Genomic DNA, 25,130 nt, shown 5'->3' on the forward strand with positions numbered 1-25,130 from the left:
TTCCACTGCTCATAGTAACATTTTATTAGATATATCTAGCTCCTCAGACAAGGGAAACAAAATAAAAAAAAAACGGGACTACAACAAACTAAAAAGTTTCTACACAGTAAAGGATACCAGAAACAAAATAAAAAGACAATCCACAGAATAGGAGCACATATTCACCAATACATCTGATAAGAGGTTAATGTAAAAAATTTATAAAGAACTTATAAAACTCAACACCAAAATAACGAACAATCAAATTAAAAATGTGTAAAGAACCTGAATAAACACTTCTCCAAAGAGGACATAGAGATGGCCAATAGACATATGCAAAGATGCTTAAGTCACTTATCATGAGAGAATGTAAATTAAAATAAAACTGAGATATCATCTCACATTTGTCAGAATGCTTATCATCAATAAATCAACAAACAAGTGTTGGCGAGGAGGTGGAGAAAAAGGAACCATTTTGTTCTGTTTATGGGAAATGCAGACTGGTGCAGTCACTGTGGAAAGCAGCATGGAGATACCTCAAAAAATTAAACATAGATCTGCCTTTTGACCCAGCAATCCCACTACTTGGAATATATCTGAAGAAATCCAAAATACTAATTTGACAGAACATAAGCACCCACATGTTTATTGCTGTTATTTACAATTGCCAAGACATGGAAGAAGCCCAAGTGTCCATCAAGATGAGTGGATAAAACAACTATGATACATTTATACAATGGAACACTACTTGGCCATAAAAAGAAGAAAATTCTACTCTGCAACAGCATGGATGGATCTGCAGAACATTATGCTAAGTCAGAGAAAGATAACTTTGATTTCACTTACATAAGAAATCTAATGAACAAACTGAACTAACAAGCAAAGTACAGAAAGACTCATGGATATAGAGCAGGATTACTGCTATTAGAGCCGTCAAAGAGGGGAAGATTGCTTAGTGGGTGAAAGGATTGAGCAAAAAGGAAAAAGAACTCATATACATGGACAACATGTAGTGGTTTCAGGGGGGAGGGGTGGTATAAGGGTATTAAATGGTAATGCAAAAATACAATAAAAAATTTTTAAATGTAAAAAAAATAAAAAATTTGAAAATACATCTTATATGAGATTAGTAAACAATGAATGCAAAAGAATGGAAAAACACATTATGCATACCAAAATATAGCTGCATAGGCCTTATTTACATCAGACAACATAAGTTGAAGGCTAAAAAACATTAGAAGAAGGGATTTTATAATGATAAATGGTTTAATTTCTAGAAAGATAAACATAGCCTGAAAACAATAAAAAAAAAAAAAACAGAAAAGAAAGGGGCTTCTGGTCAGATGGCTGCATAGGCAAACATGGCCCACCCCTTCACACCACATCAAAATTACAAATAAAAAACAGAACCATCACTCAGAACCATCATAAATTGAGTTGAATGGAAGTCTGACAACTAAGGAGTTAAAGAAACCACATCCATCAAGACTGGTAGGAAGGGCACAGGTGCAGAACGGGTGAGAGACCTTGGGCTGGTCTCTCACCCAAGTGTGGTGGATAAAAATTTGGGAGGGATATCTCAGGAGCAATCAGGCTCAGGTCCACACCAGGCCTCTCATCCCAGGGTTCCAGTGCAAGGAAGATAAGTCTCCACAACTCTGGCTGCAAAAAGCAGTGAGGATTGAATGGTGGAAGAAACTTCTGGAGTCCTAAGCAGTTCCTCTTACAGAACACACACCTGGACTCACCTACCCAGACTCACAGCACTGGGATGGCAGCTTGAAGGGCACCAGTGTCATACTGTAAGAAGCTGAAGTGTCTGTTATCAGGGTGACCAGCAGGCATTGTCCCTTTTCTGAGCCATCTCACTGCATAGGCATAGAACCAGCACACTGGTGCCATATTTGAGTCTCCATTGACCTAGCTAACATGGTTTGACCCCCATCGGAGATCCCGAGACTCTGTCCCCCCAACTAAAGGGTCCATCCAAATGGCTTTTCCATATGAATGGCTGGTCTTGGCTCCACCTTCGCAACTTCCCAAATCCTGTCAAACAAGCAACAGCTGGCCTCAGTGAGCTCTAGGCCCAGCCCAAGCACCAGCCATTAGTTTCACAGCTTGGCTTCCCTTGGAAATCTCCAAGCCCAGCACAAGTAGCAGCCTTCTCAGGTTACTTTATAGCTCAGGAAGTGGGGCCCCAGGACAAACATAAATGGAGGCTGATCTTGGCCTGCGCCACCCAGGAAACACCAGAGCCAGTATACCCAGTAGATAGCTACATACCACTTTGGAGCACTGCTACCCTGTCCCTACACAGCTGATCCTCCACAGAGGGCAGAGGTTGGTGATAAGTGGTCACAGCCAATCCTTGCACCTGACTGGCCTTTGTAAATCCCTCCCACTGATGTACAAATAGCAACCAAGGCTCAACTACAGGTGGAGAGTGTACTCAGTCTACACCTGGAGTATCCAGCTTAGGTGATGGGGAGGCTATGACACTGGACCCTACAGGACACACCTACTACATTAGGCCATGCTACCAAGGCAGGAAGTCATAGCAGCTCTACCTAATACATAGACACAACACAGAAAGGTTGCCAAAATGAGGACACAAAGAAACATGGTCCAAATGAAAGAACAGATCAAACTCCAGAAAAAGAGCTACATGAAATGGAGATAAGCATTCAATCATATGCAGAGTTCAAAACACTGTTTAGCAGGATGCTCAAAGAACTTCTTGAGGACCTCAGCAGCATAAAAAAGATCCAGTCAGAAAAGAAGGATTCACTAATTGAAATAAAGAACAATTTACAAGGAAACAACAGTAGAGTGGATCAAGCCAAGAATCAAATCAATGGTTTGGTACATAAGGAAGAGAAAAACAACCACACAGAACAAGAACAAAAGAATCCCCCTCCCCCAGAAAAGTGAGGGTAGTATAAGCAGCTTCTGGGACAACTTCAAAGGTCCAACGTTAACATCATAGAGGTGCTAGAAACAGAAAAGAGCAAGCAACTAATTGGAAACCTATTTGAAAAAATAATGAAAGAAAACTTCCCTAATTTGACAAAGGAACTAGACATACAAGTACAGGAAACAGAGAGTCCCAAGAAGATGGATGAAAAGAGGCCCACTACAACAAACATCATAATTAAAATGCCAAAGCATAAAGATAAAGATAAAGATAAAGATAAAGATAAAGAACCTTAAAAGCAGCAAGAGAAAAGAAGTTAGTTACATACAGGGCAGTTCCTATAAGATTGTCAGCTGATTTCTTAAAAGAAATTTTACAGGCTACAAGGGATTAGCAAGAAATATTCAAAGTCACAAAGAGCAGGGACTGACAGTCAAGGCTGCTCTACCTAGCAAAGCTATCATTTAGAATCAAGGGCTGATAAAGAGATTCCCAGACAAGAAAAAAACTTAAAAAAAAAAAAGGAGTTCACCATCACCAAACAATATTTATATGAAAAGTTAAAGGGACTTATTTATGAAAAACAAGAAGACCAAAACTATAAACAATAAAATACATATCTATCGACAATGAAATCTAAAAAACAAACAAAGCAAACAGGAACAGAGACAGATTCATGGACACAGAGAGTGTTTTTGATGGTTGTGAAATGGGAGGGTTATGGGGGAATGGATGAAGGGGTGGGGGTATTAAGAATACAGTTAGGTAGTTATAGAACAGCAATGGGGATATAAAGTACAATATAGAAAACTGAGCAGCCAAAGAACTTACATGAGTGACTCATAGACATGAACAATGGGGGGTGGGGGAATTATCTAAGGGAGTGGGGGGTGCTGGGTAGAGGGGGCATGGGAGAAGTCAGGAAAACTGTAATAGCATAATCAACAAGATATTAAAAATAGAAATGAAAATAAAATCTTTTCAAAAAGTTATAAACAAATTACTGCCACACAATGTAGTAAGTGCTATGTTAGAGTATGAGGTGTGTCCAGAAAGTATCCATCCATGTACTATGAAAGAGACATTTATTGAAGATGATACACGAAACATTGTACATAGGACAATGACACCTCAATCCCCTTCAAAGTAGTCACACCATGACTTCATAAACTTCTTCCAGGGTCTCTTCCACTGTTCAAAACACTGCAAAATCCTTTGTTGGAATAGCCATAGCTATCCCATCATATTTTCCTGAATCTCATCAATGGTCTGAAATTTCTTACCTCTCAAAGGTGTTTTTAATTTTGGGAAAAGGCAGAAGTCATAGGGTGTCAAATCTGGGCTGCAGGTGGACTGAGTCACCTGGGTGATTTCATGTTTCACAAAAAAACTCTGCAAGAGACATGCACATTGTTGTGATGAAGCTGCCAATCACCAGTTGCCCATAGCTGCAGCTCTTTCATCACATTGCATCTCCCTACTGATGAGGAACTTTGAGGTAGTACTCCTTATTAATGTTTGGCCCAGAGAGGCATACTTATGATGGACAACACCTTCCTAAAAAAAACACAGTTAACATAGTCTTGATTTTGCTGTGACTTTGATGTGCCTTCTTTGGATGTGAAAAACCAGGTGACTTCCATCAGGACAACTGGGCATTCATTTCTGGATCATAGCTGCAGACCCACAATTCATCTCTAGTTTTGACTTTTTTGAGGAAATTTGGTTCATTGGTAGAAGTCTGCATCAAGTCATTAGCTACTGCAGCACGATGTTCCTAATGCTCTGGTAGCTCAAGTTGCAGAGCAAATTTTGCCACGACACATTTTATGCCAAGATCCTGTGTCAATATCTTGGACACTGTAGATTTTGGAATCCTCAGATCAGCTTATAGTTCTCACAGTCATTCACCAATCTTTGTTGATTGTAGCCCATACATGTTCAACGTTCTCAGGTGTTCTACCTGTTGCAGACCTTCCTGAACATGGATGGATCACTTTCAACAGATTCTTGACCATCATTGAAGCATTTGTGCCACATTTTTATTTACACTGCAATCATTGCATTGTTGCTGAAAGCCTTCTGAATCACCTGAATAGATTTGCAAAGAAATGTTCAAGCTTGACACAAAATCTGATGGAGGTTTATAGCTCTATTCACTCAGTCATTTTGAATGCAACAGCCACACTGTACACATGCTCACTGAATGGCATCTACCATTCGCACTGACTAGTGTAGTGAGGTTGTCAATTTTCACGCATGCACATTCCACCCCGCTCTTCTTGACTGTCAGGTTACATCGATGTTGCTCAAACCATTTTTGTTACATTAACAATGACTGGACTTTTTCCAGAAGACCTCATAGGTAGATCTGTCAAGACTCTGGTGCCGACCTTTCCAGACACTGCTGTGACTGAGCCTGGGCAAACATGTTTGGAGCTATGAGCAATCCACAGCACATGGCTACCTCTGCTAGGCCTGTTTGTGCGCAGAAAGAACTAGGCTGTGCACCAAGGCCAGCTTTACCAGCACCAGACCTGGGTGAGGGTCAGCTAAAGTCTCAGAGCTCCCAGAGATCTGCATTAGGTTTTAAACTTAATGAGCAATATAGCCTCAAGCTGTGCTCAGCATCCCCACTTAGGCTCCATAGGGTGGGGTAAAGTAATCACTGCAGGTGGGTCTATTGCTTCTCCTCAGCCTGAGGCCACTTAGAGGGGAATGCTCTGCCTGAGGAAGATAGACTCTGCACTTTCAGGAATGATTCAACAAAGGGATCCTGGTGACTATTCCTAGGTTTCTCCCCAGGGCCACCAGCCCCAGACTCTCCCCATACATCTCTAGTCCACCGTGCCCTTATTCTTGTGGAGCCCAGGGTAAGTGGCTGCAAATGAAATCTTTGGCATTGGCCCTATAAGAGTCTCTCTGTGTCTCCAGCTGTCTCTCCTTAGCATATAAAAACCCTAGTTTTTCACAGCTGGATGTTATCTGGGTTCCTTTTATGGCTCTGGTGCTAGAGTTTATGGAGACCAACTTAGGGTTTATACCCCACACATATCAGAGGGACCCCCTGGCCACCAAAATATCCCTCTGGAATTTCAGCAACCACCCATGAGAGCTCAGACAGCCCTCTTGTGCCTCCTCTGCACTCCTTACCAGTCTTGTTGTGGTGAAGTGGTTTCCTCTGTCTATCCATGGTTATGACACTTCTCTCCAGCTAGTGTTCAGTTGGTTATTAAGGATGATTTCTCTACAATGTGGTGATAATTCCCTATTGGTCCTGGGTGAAGATTAGTATAGTTTCCACTTACTCCTCCGCTATCTTGGGTCTCTATATTTAATTTTAAAATTTATATCTCATTGGGCCCTGGCTGGCATAGCTCAGTGCATTGGGCAAGGGCTGTGAACCAAAGTGTTGCAGGTTCGATTCCCAGCCAGGGTACATGCTTGGGTTGCAGGCCATAACCCCCAGCAACCGCACATTGATGTTTCTCTCTGTCTCTGTGTCTCTGGTCTCCCTCCCTTCCCTCTCTAAAAGTGAATAAATAAAAAATCTTTAAAAAAATTATATCTCATTGGTTTTGTTTGAACTCTATTCTCTTCATTGTTCTGTGTTGGCATAAAAAACTTGTACCATAAAAATTCACTTAATTTCTATAACTTTGTTATGTATGTAGTAGGTAAAGTATACTTCCACTCTTCTTTTTTAGATATTTTCTTGTCATTCTCCTATTTTCTTGTATTTTCTTAGATGGAGCACACAAAGTTGATGGTGAAATCAAGACATTGATGTTATATATTTAGGCTAGAAAAGTTTATGAGATATCAAAAATGTCAGGAAGGTAATTAGGTAGGAGTCTGAAACTAAGAGAATATAAATTGTATTACCTGGACTATTTAAGGTAGCCTTCTAAAAGGTTGTCCCTGCTTCCATATTCATTCTTCCAAGTGTGACTAGGTAATCTTTGTAAAAGCACAGCCTGATTAAACTCCAAGAAAAGTTCCTAATTTCTTTCAGAATAAAGTCCAAACTCTTTTAGCATGACAAATGAGAACATCACTGACAGGGCCTGTTATTGCATCTTTACCACTTGTCCCCAGCATCTTATTTTTTCAGCTATACTAAATTGCTTAGGATTTTCTGAAACACTTTCCTTTGCAAAAGTGGCTTTTTTCTTCCTAGAATATTTTTATCTTGATTCTCCGTCTGCAAATTCCACTCTTCCTTTAGTTTCAATTTAAGAATTACATTAAATATTTATACAAGTTCTACTATGTACTGTTTTTTCTCCTAAATGAAGCCTTTTATGATTGCTTGCTATGTTACACAGAGTAAATACTCCCACTTATGTATGGTGTGTGTGTGTGTGTGTATATATATATATATATATATATATATATGAGTATATACTGCCTCCACAAGACACCTCAGATTGAAAGAGACACACAAACTGAAAGTAAAAGGGTAGAAAAGATATTTCATGCAAATGGAAAGGAAAAAAAGGTGGTGTAACAATACTTATATCTGACAAAATAGACTTTAAAACAAAGGGTACAGGAGGAGACAAAGATAAGTATAGGATACTACAAAATGATAAGAGGAACAATCCATCAAGAGAATATAACCCTAGTAAACATTTCACACCCAACATTGGAGCAACTAAACATGTAAACCAAATCTTGAAACACATAAAGGGACATATTGACAAAACTGCAGTCATAGGCAGGGATTTTCTTTGGTCTCTGTCTTCCTCAGCAGTTTTGGACAAGGACAGGATCCTGTCTTTTTGGCAATACCCTACCCACAAAGTCTGGTGTAATGCCTAACACAATATAAATGCTAAACAAGTATTTAAAAGATTATTTATAAAAGTCTCAGTGAGACCATGGGGAGAAGTGAGTTAGAATTTATCTAAGAAAGTCTCAGTCAAAATGATACAGAAGTGAGTTTAAGAATGAAAACCATTATTCTTGGGAGGAAAAGGCCTTTCTAATAACTCCTTCTGCACCTCTTTCATTCAATGAGTTTCTCAAGGTACTTCAAAGGGAATGTAAAACATCAAAAATACACTCAAATTTTGTATTCTAAATGGGGCATAAATCAGGGTCTAATGTAGTCAACTTAGGCTATGGGCTTCCAAGTATTTAAATATCTTTATTCATCGGTGCATTACAGTTGGCACCTGGAGCCACTTGTTCGGTGTATGCTTCACTCAAAACAAAAGTAAACTAACCATTTTTGAGTATTTCTCCTCAGCCCTTCAATAGCTTTTCTCCTTCTAACCAGCCTTCAGAAGTTTGTAAAAGTGGGCGGGGTTAGCTCAGAACTTCAGAGCGCATCTTTTCAAAATGACTACATGAAGCCATGTGAACGACAGCGATTAAAGGCTTTAGAGGCACCCACAAAAATATATATATATGTGAAAACTAATAGTGAGCAAGTCAAAAGAATAAGAAAAGTGGGATTGAAGGCTGGGTGGAGAACAGCTTTATGGACATGGGAACTACCCCGCTTCCCATTTCACCGACTCTTTCTTAAGATGCAATTAAATTCCGTACAATTTCCTATCTCTCATGCAAGAAAGTACGACTTGCCCGCCAACCACCTCCCAGATGGCCACACCTGGTGTATTCCTTGAAGGATCTCCAACTCCCGCCACTGGTTTGGCCTGCGTCCGGCCCAAAACGGAAGTGACTTCAAAGGGACGAACTGCAAGTACGAGAGTTCAAACACCAGGTACCTACAACCCCTACGGTGTTCTGAGAAAACTCTGCTGCACTACTTCGCTCTTCTAGTCTTCATTTCTTCCGTAACAGCGGATAAAAGAATTCAGCCCAGCCTCGAGACAACTAGATCTCCTCTCCAAACTCCAAATTATTCAAGTTTGTCCCTTCTCATTGGAGGAGGCGGCAAGTGTTCCTTCCTAAAACTACAATTCCCGTCAGGCCGCCACGGGAAGTAAACGAAGAAGAGGAGGATGTGGACTGGGACAAAGCGTATTGGGAAAGGTAGTCTGTTCCAGGCCGAAAAGGGTTGTCACCACGCCTTCCCCGAATTGGGTTGGAGAAACCAGGTGTTCGGCTTACAATCCGTTACCCCAGATAGGAGGAGTCAAGCTTTTAGGCAGCATCCCTCGCTTCTCCCCACATATAGTATGAGAATTTTTCTCTACTCATATAAAACATTATTAATACTCCTTGAAAAAAAAAAATGGTTGTCTTTCCACTAACTCCAGGTTAGTGAGAACTCCCAGAACTCCCTCACCTCAGGATCCAACTCGTGGGAAAAGGTGGCTTTTTTTTTCAAGTGGGCAAAATGGCTGTCCTCTCCGTTTTACCATTGGATCCCCTATGCGTCCTTCAAGGGCGGATACTAACCACCGATTGGTTCTTTTCCCCTTGAGGGTGGAGGAAGACTTGGCAAGGCTCTCCCGCGACCCAGGAGGAGATAAAGGGGTGGGGAAAAGTCCGTTTGTCTAGGTGTGATTGGATGATCCTCATATCACTCCGAGGATGTACAGCCTATGATTTGTCAACTGTCCTCAACCAGAACGAATAGGCGGGGCTAGTGTGTGGTGGGAAGGGGCGGGATTCTGCCAGCCGCGGCTGCCGCTGGAGCCGGTGTCTGGGCTGGTGATGGGGTTAATTCCCTTTCGTAAGACTTTAACTTGCACCCACCCAGCCCCGCAGTCACCCCGCCGCGCCGCGCTCCAACCGCCTCCTCCTCTTCCTCAGTAACGCGGGTAAGAGATGCCCTTCTCTCTCTCCTCCAGCACCCGGGAATAACGCGCCTCGCTCCCCTCCCCCGCTGGCCAACCGGTAGCGCTAACGGAGAAGGAGGTAGGCAGCGGAGAGATGTGGTGTGTGAGAAGGTGGCCTCCCCGCCGAGCCGTTGGCGTTCCAGCCAGGGCCCCACCGAAGTGCTTCTGCTGCTGCTGTTGCCATCCCACCAGGAGGTTGGGTTCGGAAGGAGCCGGACTCTCCTGGCCCGCCGCTGTGGGTGCAGCTGCGTTTACTACCTTTTCCCCACCGCCCCCACCCGGGGACCATGTGAAAAGCAAACCCCTCGAGGCCTAACAGAGGAGGCAGGGGAAAGGTTCCCTAGTCCCTGCCATGGCTGCTGCTGCTGTCCTTGCAGCTCCAGGGACTCGGTAACCAGCCACAGCTGGCCTGCCAGGAACGGGTGCTGTGCCTTGTTCTGCTCTCTCCGGTGGCTGGCGCCGCGGCCCCGGGCTCCCCGACCCACCCTACGGCCACGGCCCCCAGCTTTGCACCGCTAGAATTTTTAGAAGGGGAATAAGGCATTTCGACCCGTTGGTGAAATGTGGGTGCATTTTGCCTGTGGTACCAGAAAAAAGCACAATGAGAAAATTAAAAAGAAAGTTGAATGACTGTCAATGCCATGGACTCCAGGGAACAGATCTACACACATCAAGGTTGAGCTTTAGGCTGCCCCAGATCCCCGTGTTTGAAGTTTATTGTCGTGTTCTCTCTCCTGTCTGTCTGCTGTCTGTCTCTCCCCACTCCCCCTCCCTCTCTCTCCACCGCTTATCCTCTTTTTTGTTTGTTGCTAGGTGCGGAGGAGAGTGCCACTGTTCTTTCATCTTGCTTTTTTATATAGAAACTTGGATTGTTGTGGCTATCATGTCCCATGTATAATTGTCCTGAGATAGAAAGTCAGCTAGGTACAAGGTAAAGATGTGCTTTGTAAAAGGGTAAGGCTTACTAGTAATTGGCAGATGATTTTTCTAATAAAGAATGTGTATATATATTATATACATAATACCCGCAAGGTTATAGTTTGCCCAATTGTAATTCTGAAGAAACTCTTTGCCTTTACCTTAAATGTCATTGATTACAATAACTTTTAAGTAATGAAAAGATGGTTAAAGTTAAACTGGAAGTCCACGTATGTATAATACTTGAAACAGTAAAAGCTATGTAATATTTAGTATTGCAGAATACTAGTACAACTAGAATACTTGGACATACCTCAGTTTATAAAAATTTGGTATATTTGGCCATGTATAAGAGCAAAGCTTCTTCCTTACATATTGAGTGCTCATCTTTTCACTCCTTGCTTTTTTTGCCTGGATAAATACGTCCTTAAATAATAGATTCTGTAATTTGTAGTAGACGTGCCTGTAATCAGAGATAAAATTCTACACCTACTTCTAAGGCTTGCTGCCAGAATAAACCTAGGTTCTGAAGAAATACCTGAGTTTTGACTGAAGGTTGTACAGTTTCTTCAGGTCTGAGAAGATTATACCAGTTTAGTGATTTTCATATTGCATAATTAATATACCTAGATGCAAAGTTGGCATAGATCCATAGATTCAGGGTCTGGAAGAAATAGGGATGTGTTACAATTTTAGAAGTGGAATGCATAATCCTGAAAGGTAAGTTCCCTCAGTTCCCCACAAAGTACCCATAGCATCATTCAACCTAGCATTTTCTAGAACTTGTTGGTTAATTGATAAGTTATATAATTGATGGTTTCAGATCTCATGTGCTTCATGTACAGAAAAGGCTGATATGAATATAAGGGGCCTCTACATTCTCTTCCTAGCTGTGGGACTCTTCTGTGAGCCTCAGTTTAGTTTTCTTAATCTGTGTGTAAAGTGAGGATAATAATGCTTAATTCATGGAGTTGTGAAGCTTAGAGGTGAAGTAAGTAAAGCCCCTAACATTGTACCTAAGACATGTATGATTAAATATTAACTATTGCTATTTTCATGGGTATTAAGAGAATAAGTTTTTCTTCACATACAAGGTATTGCAACCCCACAACATATTCTGTCAATGGGGTGTACTATGGGGGTTTCATTTCTACAGTGACTTAAATTAAGTGCAGTTTGCAGCTAGCCATTTTCAAAGTTAAAGGTATGTGGGAAATTGATTATCCCCTATAGATGAGTTGCTTATTTTATAGAAGGGGTTTTTTTTGTTTTTGCATTAAAATGCAAGTGTTTGTGGATTATATTTCAAATAGATTATTTTAAATAAAATGTGTAGTAAATTATTGTAGTGGTAACTTATTGTAATATCTTTTCAATTTTATTTAGGTGAGAATGTGTTTCAAGATCTAGTTCATATACAGTAGTTGCTATCCATACTCATTGTGCTACCTGGCAACTGGGAGGCAATTGTTGAACTCTTAATACAGAGTCATTTGAATTCATTACAGCCATTGGTTGACTACAGTATTGTGGTTGTTTTAATTTTGATTACTTACAAAACATTTGAGTGTTTCTTTTCTGTGAAACAGCATGCCAGACGTACTGTACCTTTCTTCTCCCAGGCACTTTTGAAAATGGACTGGGTCTTCACACATAATAGTGTCCTTGGAGTTTGTATAGTTAGACAAATTTAAGATTAGCATGGAGGCAGTTTTCTCATGAAGTCTTCTGACAGTAATGTTTGGCCAGGGGTCAAGACAGGCTGAAACTTATGCTGAATAGTCAGCTGAGGTATACAATGTTATGGTGAGCTTCCCAATTTATTGAACCCAGTGCAACTGGATGCTTCTTTAAGAGTCTTACATGGCAGCAGCAGTAGAAAATTTTACAAAGTTGAAGTAAGCTTTTTCAGATATCATGCAGAAGATACACATTGTACCTTGCCAAGTAATAAATAAGAGATTTTCTTGTACTGGTTCTTTAGAGTAACTGATCATACCCATTTGAGTTCATGTTGTTTTAATTCCTCACAATAAAGAAGCACTGGGAGTTGATAACAATTTTATTTTTTCCACTCTTTTTAAAAGATTTTATTTATTTTTAAAGAGAGGGGAGGAGGGTGAAAGAGGAGGAAAGAAACATCAATGTGTGGTTGCCTCTCGCACACCCCATACTGGGGACCTGTCCAGTGGATTCAGTGTGGCTCAGTGGATTGAGTGCCAACCTGCTAACCAAAGGGTTGCTGGTTCGATTCCCAGGCAGGGTACATGCCTGGGTTGTGGGCCACGTCCCTAGGAGGGTACGCGTGAGAAGCTACCACATTGATGTTTCTCTTGTCTCTTCCGCTCTCTTTAAAAATAAATAAAAGTGCTAAAATCTGAATAAGGTTGTTGGCATCAATGTCAATCCTGGTTTTGATATTAAACTCTACTTAAATAATGTTTTGGGGGGACACTGGACAGAGTGCACACAATTTGCTGTATTGTTTTTTCAACTTGCTGTGAATCTATAATTATTTAAAACTGAAAAACTCAAGCTCAAAAAATACCCTTTATATGTGTGTATATACACACACATATATACACATATCACATATGTATGTTTATGTGTAGATACACACATAAATGTATATGATCACATCTATAAATATGTGTACATACATACATGTATGTATACTTTATATGTGTGTATGCACACATACACGTTCCTGTGTAGTATTGAAAAAAAGGTCTGTTTTTAGTATATTCTCTGCAAAATACAATTTATATTGTTCATTTGAGTTATTTTTACTAAGTCATATTCACATGTATCTGAGCATAGTGGAAATACCCCTGCATCAAACATGTCCAAGAGATAGTTTTTATTTTCATTTTATATGCCTTGTTTGCTCTAAATGCCAGTTCCTTTTTCATTCTTTTATTAGGTCTGGCGTCCCATTCATTTTCCAACCCCTTGTCATATAAAATAAAAATAAGAATCTGATACCAATCATCTATAATGTTCATTTTCTAGCTGCTATAAGGCTTGTATTTTTTGAGCAAGTTCTTGGGAAAGAAATTGGGCAGATAATTTAGCCTTTGCCTGAACTATTCTAGTGACAGAGACATCCCTAAGGAACTTGGTGTCTCTCTGTTAAGTTTCCTTGTTTCAGGGTCATCACGTTAACAGATAAACACACACATTTGATATAGGGAGGGAGGATATAGAGAAGAGGAGATCCAACTGGTCCTAGACACAATTAAAATATTATTGTAAAGGTTCATCAATATAAATATTACTAGTCACCTCTCCTATCCTTGTGGCCCCAGAATGTAGAAACCAAGGTGTAGCTTCCTTGGAGCTATGGGAGACTTTACCTGCTCAGGACCAAGACTCTACTTAATTGGCCCAGTTGTCCTAAAAAGGGGGAAAGGGTGGAGGGGTAATGCTAGAGATATTCTCAACGGGTGCTTGTCTCCCCTTTAAACTCCACCTAGGCTGTTTGGCACCCTCCTTAGGCTTGCAAAGTTGTATTCGTTATTGTTGCTTCCTGAGAAACTATATCTAGTCCTCAAAACACATCAGATCTTGTCACAGAACCAGACAACTAGACCATAATGGTATCTTCGTGATTTTAGTTTTTCTCTTAGGGTGGTATGACCACAGGAAGGAAATGTTTTGAAGGACAATTTTAAAGCCTATTTTAGATCATTTTGTGATAACAAGTTGCTTTGAGAGAAATGTTGCTCAGACTTAAGCAATTTTACAATAGTACTTTGACAACTTCTGTGTCTTCTGAAGTCAGAAACATTCATGTTTACAAAATTCAATGCACTCAAAAGATTGTAAACTTTTGGGGGGGGGACTGGGATAGAAAACTGAGCCAGTATGGAACTTATTACATTTTTAAAATTAACTATTTGGAAAATCTGCATTTATGAAAAGCTTTTTAAAAAATCATTGCATACACATAAAAATCAAACACTATGGTGGATCTGTAATTAATGATGGTATCATTCCCTTATGTTTTATTACTGGGATTCATGAATCTCTCTTTTTTTTTAAGATTTTATTTATTTTTAGAGAGAGGGGAAGGAAGGGGAAAAGAAGGGAAATAAACATCTATTGATTGCCTCTTGCACCTCCCCAACCCAAACATGTGCCTGGACCAGGAATACAACCTGTGATGTGTTGGTCTTCAGGACAGTGCCCAACCCACTGAATCATACCAGTGAGGGCCATGAATCTCTTGAACACAGAATATTCTTAGCACCAGAAGTCAAATGGAGTCTCTTTTATGCTTTCATAAATATATTAAAATCATGTCACATTTTCTTTTACACATTAGAACTGAATAACCTGTATTTTTCACTTTTCTAGGAGACTTTGTCTTTCTTTTTTCTGATTGACAAACAATAATGTATCATCATCGACATAGCCTCAAAGTTATTTAGTCTCTATTTCATAGAGGTCTTTCCCTCAAAGATTTTCTCTGGTATTCTTGTGTCCTGCTCTCATCCTGGGACTTCTCTTCACTGCCTTCCTGGGTTGAATACTATGGATCCTTCCTCTTTCTTGGTTTTTATACTCTTGCTAGGTAGGTAATAGCCTGAAGTATTTTCCCAAGAAAGGTTACTTAGGAAGTAAACCTTTTGAAACCTCATATGCCTGAAGTTTTTATTCTGCCATCATGCCTGATAGTATAGAACAGCAATTATCAACCTTTTTCATCTCATGGAGCACATAAGGAACTTACTAATATTCTTCAGCACACCAAAAAAATGTATATTTTTTTACCAACATGACAAAAAAATTGGTAAAATTTGGATTGATTTACTAAAAAATAATTGTAATTACCTTCCTTTTGCTCCAAAATGACTTAAAAAAAATCAGATGGCTATGCTTGTATATAGAGATTTCAGATGCCAAGAATTAACCAATCAGACACAACCTTATTCTGCAACGGGATCAATAAGATGCAACTCTGGTATGTGCCCTGTATATTTATGATTCAAGACAGGACATTCACACCTGATGGCTGTTGTCTTTTTACTTGACAATCTAAGGGAAAAGAAATGAGGTCATTGCCCTTGACTAAATAGTCAGGTATGTTCATGTTTTAAAAATTCTTGCAGCACATCAGTTGAAAATCACTGGTATAGAAGGCTAAGTTCAAAATCATTTTCCCTTTGTACTTATACATACTGTTGGTGTCTTCTAGCATCTGGGTTGCTTTTGTGAGATCTGCTGCTGAAATTTTCCAAGCATACACAAAATTTGACCTATTACTGAATTCTGTAATTATTAACATTTTGTATTGTTTGCTTTATCCTATATCTATTGATCCATTTTTGATACATTGCAAAATAAATTGTGAGAATCATTGTACTTCCCTCTTGAACACTTTAGCATACATATAGTTGGCTAGAGTTCAATATTTGATTACTTGTTTATAGGTAGATAGGCATATAGAAAAATGCACAAATCACAAATGTACCATTTCAGTGAGTTTTTGACAAATTGCATATATCCCCATAACCCATATGTCTACCCAAAATAGAACTACCATAACCCCAAGAAACAAGAATCAGAAGTTGTGATTCTTTTCCACCATATATTATATTTTCCTGTGCTAGGAGTTAAGTAAATAGAATCATGCAAAACAAAGGGGCAAAAGTCGGTTTACAGTTGTGAGTTGTGACTACATGAAACAGTTTATTTTTGTGTTATTATTGATTATTGTATTATTTTCCATACAAACAACGGTAAACCTACATTTGCCCAGCCCTGGATGTGCTCCTGTGTAAGGCTTTCACTCAACATGTATTTCAGATTTATGCATGTTGATGAATGTATGAATAGTTCATTTTTATTACAGAATATTTTGTACAGATAAGCAGTTTGTTTTTATAGTCTCATGATGGCCACCTATGTGATGTTTTTGGTTTTTAGTTATTATAAAGCTGTGTAACTCACAAGAATATTTGAAAATATGTTTTAAATACCTAACATGCATTATGGTACACAAAAACTCATTTGTTCATTTGTTCTATTCTTGTTCTTAAATTTTGATTAATACAAAATTAAGAAATAGCTGAGAATATTGTCATGCTTTTTATGATTTCTTGATATTCTCAGTAATATGAAGAGCAAGTAGGAAGATTATTTAAATCATCCCACTTTTTAAAATTTTGAACATTTTTGTTGAAACTTTAGAATTGACCTGTTTGTCCTAGTCCATTTAGGGCTTTAGGTAATTAGGTATTTATATTAATTGGGTGTAATTAACAGTGTGTCTTTCCTAGAAGTTAACATTTCACCATATAAAGTCATTGAGTCTTAGAGGTAGAAATCTTTAAAGAATATATTGATCTGACATTAACTTTATATATACATTACCCTTCATCTTGAAAAGCTTGACTTTTTTCCATTATAAATACATTTTGCTTTTTATTTAATAAAGATTGTCATTTCTACTTGTTATAGCTTTGTAATGGCAGTTTAAAAACCCAAGTTTAAAATATATTTATGAAGAAAAAACTCACACAATCAAACTCAAAACAATCTAACTTTACACTTAAAGGAACTTGAAAAAGAACAACAGAACCTAAAGTGAGTAGAAGGAAGGACATAATAAATATCAGAGCAAAAATAATTGAAATAGGGTCTAAAAAATTATACAAAAGACCACTGAATCTAACATCTGGTTCTTGGAAAAGATAAACAAGATTGACAAATCTTTAATAAGACTAATCAAGAAAAAAAGAGAGAAGACCCAAATAAATAAAAATCCGAAATAGAAGAGGAGAAATAACAACTGACACCAAAGAAATACAAAGGATTGTAAAGTATATTTATGATCTAGAGGGTCTTGTCTAGCTCTAAAATTTTGTTAAACCCATATAATAAATTTAGAATGTAATCGTCTCATTCCCCTGTTAATGTTACACAAAACATTTTATTCTGGTATAATGTCCAACATACACATTCCACAGATTTTTGTGTTGATTTTCTTTTTAATGAATGCTGATTTTGAAATTTAAAACAGAAAAACAGTCATGTTTTTTATGGTCTAGTGTCCAAGCTGTATTTGTGCCTTATGAAAATTATTTTATGGCTTTTCTGAAAACTGCATACAGCTTCCACACTACTTTTCATTTACCTTACTACTGAAATGTAAAACTCAGTGATAAAATAGGTAACAGATTAAGAGGATTAGCTTAAACGTTAAATGCAGTTTATATTGTACTTTATTGGCATCTAATACCTATTCTTTCATTTAAGGAAGGGTGTCTTCCATCTTTTCTCATGTCATGCTTTTCTTGGTTTTGTGGGGTTAATTAAAATGTTTGTAGAAATGTCATTACTAAGATCAGGTATCATTGATATTCTTGTTTGTGAAACACTAATAGCATCATAGAAATGGCTACTAATTCAATTGCTTCTGTCCTTAAAGACATACATGCCACTGCCTTCAAGAAGCTCATGACTTACGGGGATCCATGTGAGTCAAAATTGTCATATTATAAATGGCTACAACTTCCATTTCCTTTTCTTTTTTCTCCTTCTACTTGTCTCCCTCTTCTTTCTGCCTGTCTTTGGACACATTTGCTTAAAGGTAGGACAGGAAGAATGGAGCTATGAAAAAGGAGGCAGAAGAGCCTCTGTGGGTGGTCTTTTTATGTAAGTGTGTGAGGTTCCAAAGATTATGTAGGATTTACACCTCCCTTCTAAATGCACAATAGAGAACCAAGTGAAAGTTGGTGGTCAGGTAACTATTAATTGAATTGCTTTTATATATTCTGTCATAAAATTAGAATACAAGCTTTTTAGTCCTACCCTCATTTTCTCACACAGCTCTTCACGTGGCATCCTGTGCTTCAAAGGTGCTAAATCATTTATATAAATGCTTAACATAACCAGTTAGTGCCTAGCCAAGATTTTAACCTGGGTCTCCAAACTCCAAGTCCAACTTTATACCAAGTATGAAAGAATTAATCAGGTCAACTAATGTGCCTGTTTTTATCTCCAGAACATAATGGAGGCAAATTTATTGGGGAATATTTCAAATTAGATAATTTGTCAAGCTCCATACTTTGTTGTTTTAGACTTAAAGTTACTACTAGAATTGCTGGTTGTTTAAAACTAACTACTTAGGTATTGGATTAGCCAAAAAGTCTATTTAGTTTTTTCTGTAAAATAAAAGACATTTTTCATTTTCACCAGTAACTTCATTGATTTGGGATGTTTTGAGTGTGCAGCTATCTCTCCCTATTGGCTTCTAGTGAGTAGAGACCAGGGGTGCTGCTAAACATTTTCCAATGCATACAACAGCCCCACAGCAAAGAATTACTTGGCCAAAACGTGAATAGTACCAAGAAACTTCACAAACCACTTTTGACGCATTTGGTCAGTCACAGCACCTTCTCCATACACTGCACAAATCTTTTTTTGCATTTCAGTAGTGTTTCTTGAAATAATAAAGCATAATATGCCAAAAATGTTGCTTATTTTCTTCCATCTTCAGTGTTAAAATGGCTGCCAAAAAAATTCACCAATTTTGATTTTTTTTTTTTAATGAATGCTGATATGACAGCCGTTGCAATACAGTCTAACAAAATTGTTTCGAATGAAGTTCAAGACAACTAAGCACTACTAGAGCCATTTTAGGGAAGAAAAACTAAATGAACTTTTTGACCAACCCAATACTTAGAAGACCTTCCCACTAGACTCAAGTGCTAGTATTTATGATTATTAAATCATAAATAGTTTTCTTGGTTATCTAGATTATTTTTCTTTATATATGAAATCATCTTTCTGAATAAAAATTTAGCCAAACTGGAGAAAAGCAATCTTCCATACTGAAATGAAGTACAGTAGGTAATTCCATTATTAAATCATAAATGTGTGCCAATTACAAAATAGAAACTTAACATAAGTTGTCCGTGATATAACCGAAAAATAATTTGTTTAGTAAAGAGTTTGTTTTGTGTCTACTATGAAAGAATGTTTGCTTTCAACTTTATGAGATTTAATAGTAAGGATATGTATACTATAATAGGTATGAAGCATACCTGCATCTCTTTTAATCTGATGATTTGATTCAATCCAAAATTTAAATTCTTCACACTACAGGGAAAGTTGACTAGTCATAACTCCGTAATTTCTATATATGACTAGCTTCAGAATGACACTTTGGTTGCTTATACTAGCCACTTTTATCATGGCAAAGGTACTGTGTTTATTTAGATCGTGTATTAAATAAGAATGAATTTTATGGATGTTGATACAAATTAAAAATTAAGTAATCTTAATTATTTTATAAATCAGGACATATTTTTTATTTCATTTTTAGGATCTGATTTTTAAATGAGGCCCTGTGAAGTAGAACATTTTAATAGCTAGTTTGTTTTTAACATTGTTTAACATTTATTGCATAAATAGTTTTCTTGGTTATCTAGATTATTTTTCTTTATATATGAAATCATCTTTCTGAATAAAAATTTAGCCAAACTGGAGAAAAGCAATCTTCCATACTGAAATGAAGTACAGTAGGTAATTCCATTTGTTTGTAAGATAAGACTTGTCCATCTTAAGATCATAAGACATGCTGTGCCAAAAGACAAATAGCAGTAATTTGCATAAACTTTCAACAAATCTAGATTAACAGTAATGTTTTATAAATAAATCATCACCATGAAAGGAGTAGGCAGGTATTGGGGTGTATAACAGCTGCGGAGATTGGAGGTTGAGGAACATGAGAATATGGCTCTTTAGGTGTATTATGATTCCAAAGGTAATCAGGAGTTGGATTTGGCTTTCATGCGCAGGCATCTGAATATGAGTTGATCAGATAGATGCCCTTGATAAAGCACTACTATACATACATTTCTACAAAAAGATTTCAAAATGTGGTGTTTGTTTTTAAAAGAGTTTGTATACACCAGTCATATAAATCATGGTAAAATGTATTGGCCAATGTTGACTTTTTTCTGCTTATATTTTAACTTTATTGAGATATAACTCACATTCCATAAAATTCAGTCATCTGAAGTTTATAGCTTACTGGGGTTTAGTATATTCAAAAGTAACACAACTACCACAATAATTTTAGAACATTATCATCATTCCAAAAAGAAACCCCATATCTATCAGCAACCACTAATCTACTTTCAGTTCTGTAAATTTGCCTCTTGGACATTTCATGTACATGAAATCATGTCATTTTTGGGTCTTCCTTTTACCTAAGCCTAAGTTTTTAAAGTTCATCCATGTTGTAGCATGAATTAGTACTTCATTCTTTTTTGTGGCTGAATAAGATTTCACTAAAATATTCATTAGTTCATCAGTTGAGGGACATTTCAGTTCCTACTTCTCAGTGATTATATCACTGCCTAAAAGTTCTTGTGTAGATGTATGTTTTATTTTTTCTTGGATACACACAGATATGTACATATACATCATATACATATACATATATACACAGAAGTGGAATTGCTAGGTCATATGGTGACTCTCTATTTAACCCCTCGAGGAACTGATAAAATTTTTCCAAAGTAGCTGCACCATAGATATTGAGCATCTTTTCCTGTACTTATTATTGATGACTATTGATTTTATATATGTAGACTTTGCATCTAGATGTTTGTGTACGTCTTAAACACACTCTACAGTTATCCAATATTTAGTCTCTGTATTCTATATAAAATAACAGTATCGGCATACCTGATAAGACCGCAGGTTTGTTCGATTCCATACCACTGCAATAAAGCAACTGTCACAGTAATGAATTGTGCTAATGTATTGGTTTCCCAGTGCATATAAAGGCGATTCCTGGTCGGGACACATACCTAGGTTGCAGGTTCTATCCCCAAAGTGTGTATGGGAGTAATCAACCAACAGATCTATGTTTCTTTTTCATGTAGCCCATGTCTCCCTCTCCTTCTCCCTGTCCTGCACCCTCCCTCCCCCATTCCATCTTTCGGCTTTAAAAGCAATGAAACAATGTCCTTGAGGGGGGATAAATAAAATGAAATGTTTCATAAAAGTGCCAGCCATCATCTGAGCCTTCAGTTAGTTGTAATCCTTTTGTGGTAAGGAGGGTCTTACCTCAATGTTGATGGCTGCTGACTTATCAGGGTGGTGGTTGCTGAATGTTGGGGTGTTTGTGGCAATTTCTTAAAATAAGACATTAATGAAGTCTGCTACATTGATTGAGTCTTCCTTTCACAAATAATTTCTCTAAAGCAAGTGATACTGTTTGATAGTATTTACCCACAGTAGAACTTCTTTCAGAATTGGGAGTCCTCTCAAACTCTGCTGCTGTATTATCAACTGTGTTTATGTTACATTCTAAATCCTTTGTTGTCATTTTAGTAATCTTCACCAGGAATAGATTTTAACTCAAGAAACTTGGATATGAAACAGGTTATCATCCATTGAAGTTCTGTCATGAGATAGTAGTAATTCAGTCACATCTTCAGGCTCCACTTTTAATTCTAGTTCTTTTCTATTTCCAGCAATTCTGTAGTCACTGCCTCCACTGAAGTCTTGAACTTCTCAAAGTCATCCATGATGATTGGGATCAGCTTTTTCTAAACTCTTATAATGTTGCTGTTTTTATCTCTTTACATGAATCGCAAATGTTCTTAATGGCATTTAGAATGTGAATCCTTCCCAGAAGATTTGCAGTTTACTTTGCCCAGATCTGTTACTATCTATGGCAGCTATACCCTTACAAAATATATTTCTTAAATAATAAGACATGAAGTTTGAAATTACTATTTGATCTATAGGCTGAGAACAGATATTAGGATAACAGGCATAAAAACAACATTAACCCATACTACATCTCCATCAGAGCTTTTGAGTGACCAGCTACATTGTCAATGAGGAGTAACATTTTGAAAGGAATCTTTTTCTCTGAGCAGGACATCTTAGCTATGGGCCTCAAATATTTAGTAAACCATGTTATAAACAGGTAATGCTGTCATTTAGGCTTTATTATTCCATTTATGGAATGCAAGTAGAATATATTTAGCATAATTTTTTTAAGATTTTATTTATTTTTTAGAGGGGGGGGAGAAACATCAATGTGGGGTTGCTGGGGGCTGTGGCCTGCAACCCAGGTATGTGCCCTGACTGGGAATCGTACCTGTGACACTTATTTAGCATAATATTTAAGGTCTCGAGGAAATTTGGAATGGTAAATGAGCATTGGCTTCATTAGCCCCTAATAAGAGAGTCAGCTTGTCCTTTGAAACTTTGAAGCCAGGCACTGACTTCTCCTCTCCAGCTATGTAAGTCCTACATGGCCTTCTCTTTCCATATAAGGACATTTCATCTATGTTGAAAATCTGTTGTTTAGCTTAGCCAACTTGATTATTGTAGCTAGATCTTCTAAACAACTTGCTGCAGCTTCTGCATCAGCACTTGTTGCTTCACCTTGCACTTTTATTTTATGGAGACAGCTTTCCTTAAACCTCATGAACCAATCTCTGCTAGCTTCAAACTTTTGTTCTGTAGCTTCCTCATCTCTCAGGCTTCATAGAATTGAAGATGGTTAGTTAGGGCTTTGCTCTGGAGTAGTCTTTGGCTTAAAGGAATGGTATAGTTGGTCTGATCTTAAAAGCATCAAGAGAAAAAGAGTTACCTTCAAAGGCATTCCCATAAGACTATCAGCTGATTTCTCAAAAGAAACCCTACAGGCAAGAAGGGCCTGGAAAGAAGTATTTGAAGTCATGAAAGGCAAGGACCTACATCCAAGATTACTCTATCCAGCAAAGCTATGTTCAGAATGTAAAGGCAGGTAAAGTGTTTCCCAGATAAGGTCAAGATAAAGGAGTTCATCATCAGCAGGCCCTTATATGAAATGTTAAAGGGCCTTATTTAAGAAAAGGAAGATCAAAACTATGAACAGTAAAATGACAGCAAACTCACAACTATCAACAACTGAACCTAAAAACAAACAAACTAAGCAAACAACTAGAACAGAAACAGAATCACAGAAATGGAGATCACATGGAGGGTTATCAGCAGGGAGGCGGAGGATGGGGGGGAGTTACAGAGAATAAGGAGCATAATTGGGAGGCACAAAATAGACAGGGGGAGGTTAAGAATAGTGTAGGAAATGGAAAAGCCAAAGAACTTATGTGTACAATCCATGGACATGAACTGGGGGGTGGAGGGAAGTGCTGAAGGGGGGATGCAGGGTGGAGGGGGAGAAAAGGGAGAAAAAAAATAGGACAACTGTAATAGCATAATCAATAAAACATACTTAAAAAATTTTTAAATGGCTGGAAAGGTAAGAACTTACCTGTATCCCAGCATAGCTGTTGGTTCATTGTATTTCCATTAGTTAGAACCTCGAGCCAGTTCTTTTAATGGGCAATAATAGCAAGTCACTATCTGAAATATAATTACCGAGGCCATTATATTTCATTTGAAAACTATTTGAATAGAGGAGGGACTTTTTTTAAACTTCATTAATGTATAAATGACATACTATAAATTGCATATACTCAAAGTATGTATTTTGAAGAGATACTGATTTTTTAGATTGATAGTATGACAAGCCCACCATTATAATTTGTCTTCTAAGCAAAAGGATGGAGAAATGAAATGGCCTGTTAATTTAACTTGAGGAAACTGTCATGAATTATCCATAGAAGGATTGGATTATTATTAAGACTTGTCCATATTTGTGGAATAAGTACTCTCCAAAATTCAAGAGTTAGTGACTTTTTTATTTGTATATATTTAACTGAGAGAATGAAAGCAAATAATTACATATCAAATGAAGGACTTGAAATAGTAGATGCTTGAGAAGTTCAAAAGAATAAGGAGTGGCTGGAATGGAGAGGTTAGAAAAAAATTTTGGAAAAGAAAGTATATCATGGTTTGAGTGAAGACAGAAAGAAGAGAAACATACTGATGAATCTTCACACTTGCTCTTTTCTCTGCCTGAGATGCTTTTCTTACATTTCCACATGTCTTGTATTTGTACTGCCTTGAAGTCTGGGCTCAATATTCCCTCGTCCAAGAAGACTTCTCATGTAACTGTATAAAATAACACTGTCATTCTCTGCCCTTCTTGTCTCACCTCATTTTTCTTTTTCTTTTTTTCTTTTTTTAATATATTTTATTAATTATGCTATTACATTTGTCCCATTTCCCCCCTTCCCTCTCCTCCTCCCTGTACCCCCTCTCCCACCCACGTTTCCCCCCTTTAGTTCATGTCCATGTGTCATTCTTATGAGTTCTTTAGCTTCTACCTTTCCCGTACCATTCTTGCCCTCCCCCTATCTATTTTCAACCTACATTCTATGCTACTTATTCTCTATACCTTTTCCCCCCCTCCCCTCCTCCCACCCCCCCTGCTGCTAGCCCTCCATGTGCCCTCCATTTCTGTGGTTCTGTTCCTGTTCTAGTTGTTTACTTAGTTTCTTTTGGTTTTGCTTTAGGTGTGGTTGTTAATAATTGTGAGTTTGCTGTCCTTTTACTATACATGTCTTTTTCTTTATCTTCTTTTCTTAGATAAGTCCCTTTAGCATTTCATAAAATAAGGGTTTGGTGATGATGAA

General features: G+C 37.8%; 2 protein-coding genes across 6 annotated transcripts in view; one reads left to right on the top strand and one right to left on the bottom strand.

Annotated features, from left to right (window-relative positions):
* ZRANB3 (zinc finger RANBP2-type containing 3) overlaps positions 1 to 8,792 on the bottom strand; it is a 226,103-nt gene extending 217,311 nt beyond the window's left edge. Inside the window, exon 1 of the mRNA XM_045826044.1 lies at positions 8,514 to 8,792. The gene's annotated coding sequence lies outside the window, so the exon portion shown is untranslated. The remainder of the gene's footprint in view (positions 1 to 8,513) is intronic.
* Positions 8,793 to 9,479: 687 nt separating this feature from the next.
* Positions 9,480 to 25,130, top strand: part of R3HDM1 (R3H domain containing 1) — a 217,470-nt gene continuing 201,819 nt past the window's right edge. For all 5 annotated transcript variants that reach the window (XM_045826036.1, XM_045826041.1, XM_045826038.1 and 2 more), the window contains exon 1: positions 9,480 to 9,633. The gene's annotated coding sequence lies outside the window, so the exon portion shown is untranslated. The remainder of the gene's footprint in view (positions 9,634 to 25,130) is intronic.

This window comes from Phyllostomus hastatus, unplaced genomic scaffold, assembly GCF_019186645.2.
Source record: "Phyllostomus hastatus isolate PE091 unplaced genomic scaffold, TTU_PhHast_1.1 phas_scaffold_60, whole genome shotgun sequence".
In the NCBI taxonomy this organism is placed as follows: Eukaryota; Metazoa; Chordata; class Mammalia; order Chiroptera; family Phyllostomidae; genus Phyllostomus; species Phyllostomus hastatus.